We start from the raw sequence: 5,544 nt of genomic DNA, 5'->3' as shown, positions 1-5,544 counted from the left end.
TGTGGAAGTTGCTCTTTATTTGGGATAAAACATGGACATACCTGAAGAAGCCTTAGCAGAGGATGGTTTCGATCCATCGACCTCTGGGTTATGGGCCCAGCACGCTTCCGCTGCGCCACTCTGCTCGCCATAGAAGAGCTCCCATTCACAGGTGTTTTCAAAAGGGCTTGCGTTTAGGCACACATGAAGTGCACACGAAGTGCCTCTGTCATAAATGTGATCAGGGGCTCGTTCTTCGTACGTCGCTAACTCAGTTAGCTGGATTTGATTGTTGACGATTTGCCATGATCTTGGATCGTTTGGTTCTTCGAAGCTCATCCTAGACTTGCTGTCATAGCAACAGGTGCGCTAGCTTGAACCTGCTCATGAGCAGGCTTATTTCATGTAAACAGGATTAGATCGCGGCTTTATAAGCGGAGGTGATGCGAGAAGTCTTTTAACGCAGCGCGATAGTGTACTTTTTGAGAGATATAATTTTTCTCATGACTCGTGAGGATGTCGTTTACATCAATTATTTTTTGGAAACGCACATTAAATGTTCGAGTCGTCGGAGTCGGCCTTTAATAACAGCACAAACTGTGTGCATTGTCCTGATATTATTTGCGAGTGGCTCTTTCCTTTAAACTATTGGAGATGCGGAGAACTTGATAAGTGCTGTCTGATCGTGTCATTCACAAAGTTTACCCTGGCGCTCAAGCAGTTTTAGGGTGTTTTTTTTGTGGCATTTCCAAGCCAGTTTAGACCCAAGGTTGTAGGCTATAGCAGGTTTTGTTTTTTTGGGGCGGGGGGGGGGGGGGTTGCCAACGCAGGTAGCCTATATTATAATTTTTAATGAAGATCATGCAATCATGAACATGCCGATTAATATGACACAGATATGTCCCTCAGGCTTCACTAATGTGATTGGTCAATAGACTGCACACATGTTCCCATCAAGGCCTCTATGAAGGGGATTTTGTGAATAGAAAGGGGGATCACAATGTAAATGTGCAGCCAAGTTACTATTACAATTCTTAATATTCCAGATTAGTAATATTATATCAAATTTAAAAAAAGGCAGTTGACAGACTAAAATCTCTAGTCTAGATGGTGTGTGACTGTTCCATATCACAAATATGGAAGCACAGAGATTCACATTTATGCACATTACTTGAACATGGTAAGGAAAAATATAAATATCAAGCTCACTGTATTACATACACAGTTAGGCTACAATGCAGCTCTAGCCAGGACAAGGTCACACATTACAAAGTGTTGTACTTTCTTCCCTTTTGATGTAAAGTTTGGAAAAGTCTACATACTGCACATGCTTCAGCCACTTGCTTGGGAACAGATAAAAGTGTTGGTGTTTAAAACTGCACAAAAGAGGAAAACACAATTTCATTACAATGAAGTACACTGGGGGGAAATGTGATCAATAACTCATGGCAACATATTTTTTTTACATTAACTAGGCTACATGTAGTTTCACACATGCACACTTTCACAAGTAAGCAATTCATCACTAGGCCTACTCAAGGTTTAACAGTTGATATGACTGGACCAGCCAGATTATAGGTTATATAGATTATATTATGCTGCTACTGGTCCCTGCTGTGTGTCTGAGGAAGAGCTGAACCCAGGATGGGTCGGTTCACATTTAACCCAAGGGCCAGCTCTTCTGCCGGGGTATAATGTGGGGGTGCAGGACCACCACCTGTTTGTTTTTCTTTTCTTTTTTTCTCAGCCTTTTTCTTGGTTGCTTTTATAAACAAGCAAACATTTATTAACAGTGCCTTTTTAAAAGAGACTATAGTAGCCTATTGTACAAATTACCATTATGTAGAATATTCTAGTACTTCACTTTTACTTGTTCCTATGTTCTAGTAATGGGTGGTGACTGACATTACAATGAACAAAGTTATTAATTATTTAGAAATTATTAAAATAAAAAAAGATATACTGTAATAAGTGATAAAAACATCTAAATGGTCACTACAAACTTAATTTGCTACTTTTTGCCAGCCCTCTCTCCTGGCTTTGCACATTTTAGGTGACAATTTGTAATTAAGTTTTCAAATTCAGCATAACCTTCTAGCAATAGCTCTTGCTCTGCTGCAGAGTAAAACTGAGCGCACTCTTTGGCCACGGTGAGCAGCCAATAGCAGCGTTGCTGATCAATGTTTCTGCTATCGATACATATCCCCTTTTAACCCAGCGCATGAACGCGCAATTATCTCAGATAACTCAATCCAGCGATACTAATCATAAACAACAGGTGTGTTCGAAGAACCTAATTAGCCGGATCATGATTAGCACGATGATATCATCTTGGATGTCTGATTTGATCTCGGATGTTTTAAGCAACGGACGAAGAACGAGCCCCAGGTGAAAACAACAAAGGGTTTTAGCACAAAGATGTGACAGCTTTTCTTCAAGTAGGAGCAGAGTATGTTTATAAGTAAAGCTGTCTTAGCAGAAGATGGTTTCGATCCATCGACCTCTAGGTTATGGGCCCAGCACGCTTCCGCTGCGCCACTCTGCTCGCCATAGAAGATGTCCCATTCACAGGTGTTTTCAAAAGGGCTTGCGTTTAGGCACACATGAAGTGCAAACGAAGTGCCTCTGTCATAAATGTGGTCAGGTGAAAACAACAAAGGGTTTTAGCACAAAGATGTGACTGCTTTTCTTCAAGTAGGAGCAGAGTATGTTTATAAGTAAAGCTGTCTTAGCAGAAGATGGTTTCGATCCATCGACCTCTAGGTTATGGGCCCAGCACGCTTCCGCTGCGCCACTCTGCTCGCCATAGAAGAGCTCCCATTCACAGGTGTTTTCAAATGGGCTTGCGTTTAGGCACACATGAAGTGCCTCTGTCATAAATGTGATCAGGTGAAAACAACAAAGGGTTCTAGCACAAAGATGTGACAGCTTTTCTACAAGTAGGAGCGGAGTATGTTTATAAGTAAAGCTGTCTTAGCAGAGGATGGTTTCGATCCATCGACCTCTGGGTTATGGGCCCAGCACGCTTCCGCTGCGCCACTCTGCTCCTGACAGCAGACTTGCCATACTCTACTGTTTTCAAATTGACATGCGTTTAGGCACACTTGAAGCGCTCTTCTGTCATCAATTAGAACAGGTGAAAAATGCAGAAGGTTCTAGCACACAGCTGAGGCAACTTTTCTTCAAGTAGGAGCAGAGTATGTTTATAAGTAAAGCTGTCTTAGCAGAGGATGGTTTCGATCCATCGACCTCTGGGTTATGGGCCCAGCACGCTTCCGCTGCGCCATTCTGCTGTAAATCACCCCAGATGGGACTCGAACCTACAATCCCTGGCTTAGGAGGCCAGTGCCTTATCCATTAGTTCACTGGGGCTGTTCAAAATATCTGCTCATGTGCCCCCCTTACTTTGGCTTCAGTGACAACAACAGCATTGGCATTTAAAAAAGGCCAGCACACAAAGTAATCCGGATAAACGACTACTTCGATAGGCCACTGGGGCATGACTCGCTTGCCCTACTAATTGTCCATCTCATTCAGGTGGCTTAGTCACTGAGGCGTTAGAACAGGGCATACACACACACACACACACACAGAGAGATTTTCTGAACGAACAAGCGGGATGTGGAAGTTGCTCTTTATTTGAGATATAAAACATGGACATACCTGAGGAAGACTTAGCAGAGGATGGTTTCGATCCATCGACCTCTGGGTTATGGGCCCAGCACCCTTCCGCTGCGCCACTCTGCTCGCAATAGAAGAGCTCCCATTCACAGGTGTTTTCAAAAGGGCTTTCGTTTAGGCACACATGAGGTGCACACGAAGTGCCTCTGTCATAAATGTGATCAGGTGAAAACAACAAAGGGTTTTAGCACAAAGATGTGACAGCTTTTCTTCAAGTAGGAGCAGAGTATGTTTATAAGTAAAGCTGTCTTAGCAGAGGATGGTTTCGATCCATCGACCTCTAGGTTATGGGCCCAGCACACTTCCGCTGCGCCACTCTGCTCGCCATAGAAGAGCTCCCATTCACAGGTGTTTTCAAAAGGGCTTGCGTTTAGGCACACATGAAGTGCCTCTGTCATAAATGTGATCAGGTGAAAACAACAAAGGGTTTTAGCACAAAGATGTGACAGCTTTTCTTCAAGTAGGAGCAGAGTATGTTTATAAGTAAAGCTGTCTTAGCAGAGGATGGTTTCGATCCATCGACCTCTGGGTTATGGGCCCAGCACGCTTCCGCTGGGCCACTCTGCTGTAAACCACCCCAGATGGGACTCAAACCCACAATCCCTGGCTTAGGAGGCCAGTGCCTTATCCATTAGGCCACTGGGGCTGTTAAAAAATATCTGCTCATCTGCCCCCATTACTTTGGCTTTAGTGACAACAACAGCATTGGCATTTAAACAAGGCCAGCACACAAAGTAATCCGGATGAACGACTACTTCGATAGGCCACTGGGGCATGACTCGCTTGCCCTACTAATTGTCCATCTCATTCAGGTGGCTTAGTCAATGAGGCGTTAGAACAGGGCATACACACACAAACACACAGATTTTCTGAATGAACAAGCGGGATGTGGAAGTTGCTCTTTATTTGGGATAAAACATGGACATACCTGGAGAAGCCTTAGCAGAGGATGGTTGCGATCCATCGACCTCTGGGTTATGGGCCAAGCACGCTTCCGCTGCGCCACTCTGCTCGCAACAGAAGAGCTCCCATTCACAGGTGTTTTCAAAAGGGCTTTCGTTTAGGCACACATGAAGTGCACACGAAGTGCCTCTGTCATAAATGTGATCAGGTGAAAACAACAAAGGGTTTTAGCACAAAGATGTGACAGCTTTTCTTCAAGTAGGAGCAGAGTATGTTTATAAGTAAAGCTGTCTTAGCAGAGGATGGTTTCGATCCATCGGCCTCTGGGTTATGGGCCCAGCACGCTTCCGCTGCGCCACTCTGCTCCTGACAACAGACTTGCCATACTCTACTGTTTTCAAATTGACATGCGTTTAGGCACACTTGAAGTGCTATTCTGTCATCAATTCGAACAGGTGAAAAATGCAGAAGGTTCTAGCACACAGCTGAGGCAACTTTTCTTCAAGTAGGAGCAGAGTATGTTTATAAGTAACGCTGTCTTAGCAGAGGATGGTTTCGATCCATCGACCTCTGGGTTATGGGCCCAGCAAGCTTCCGCTGCGCCACTCTGCTGTAAACCAACCCAGATGGGACTCGAACCCACAATCCCTGGCTTAGGAGGCCAGTGCCTTTCCATTAGGCCACTGGGGCTGTTCAAAATATCTGCTCATGTGCCCCCATTACTTTGGCTTCAGTGACAACAACAGCATTGGCATTTAAACAAGGCCAGCACACAAAGTAATCCGGATGAACGACTACTTCGATAGGCCACTGGGGCATGACTCGCTTGCCCTACTAATTGTCCATCTCATTCAGGTGGCTTATTTTTTTCAGAAAAAAATTCTAAAAGAATGAAACGTAAAAAATTTCTGTCAATAACGAAGAGCACCAGAGGGTATGCCCTAATTGAACTAAACCCTAATCCTGGCTTAATCTAAACCC

At 44.2% G+C, this 5,544-nt stretch overlaps 2 non-coding genes across 2 annotated transcripts; both read right to left on the bottom strand.

Moving 5' to 3' along the window:
- Positions 1–4,233: 4,233 nt before the first annotated feature.
- trnar-ccu (transfer RNA arginine (anticodon CCU)) lies at positions 4,234–4,306 on the bottom strand. Its single transcript has one exon. It is a non-coding gene; the product is annotated as a tRNA-Arg (tRNA).
- Positions 4,307–5,171: 865 nt separating this feature from the next.
- On the bottom strand, positions 5,172–5,253 carry trnar-ccu (transfer RNA arginine (anticodon CCU)). The gene has a single exon. It is a non-coding gene; the product is annotated as a tRNA-Arg (tRNA).
- Between the last annotated feature and the right edge of the window lie 291 nt (positions 5,254–5,544).

The sequence above is a fragment of the Rhinichthys klamathensis genome, unplaced genomic scaffold (genome assembly GCF_029890125.1).
Source record: "Rhinichthys klamathensis goyatoka isolate OS25496 unplaced genomic scaffold, OSU_Roscu_1.1 h1tg000057l_1, whole genome shotgun sequence".
NCBI classification, from domain to species: Eukaryota; Metazoa; Chordata; class Actinopteri; order Cypriniformes; family Leuciscidae; genus Rhinichthys; species Rhinichthys klamathensis.
Note: the sequence above shows the minus strand (reverse complement) of the source record. Positions and strands in the feature narration are given on the sequence as shown.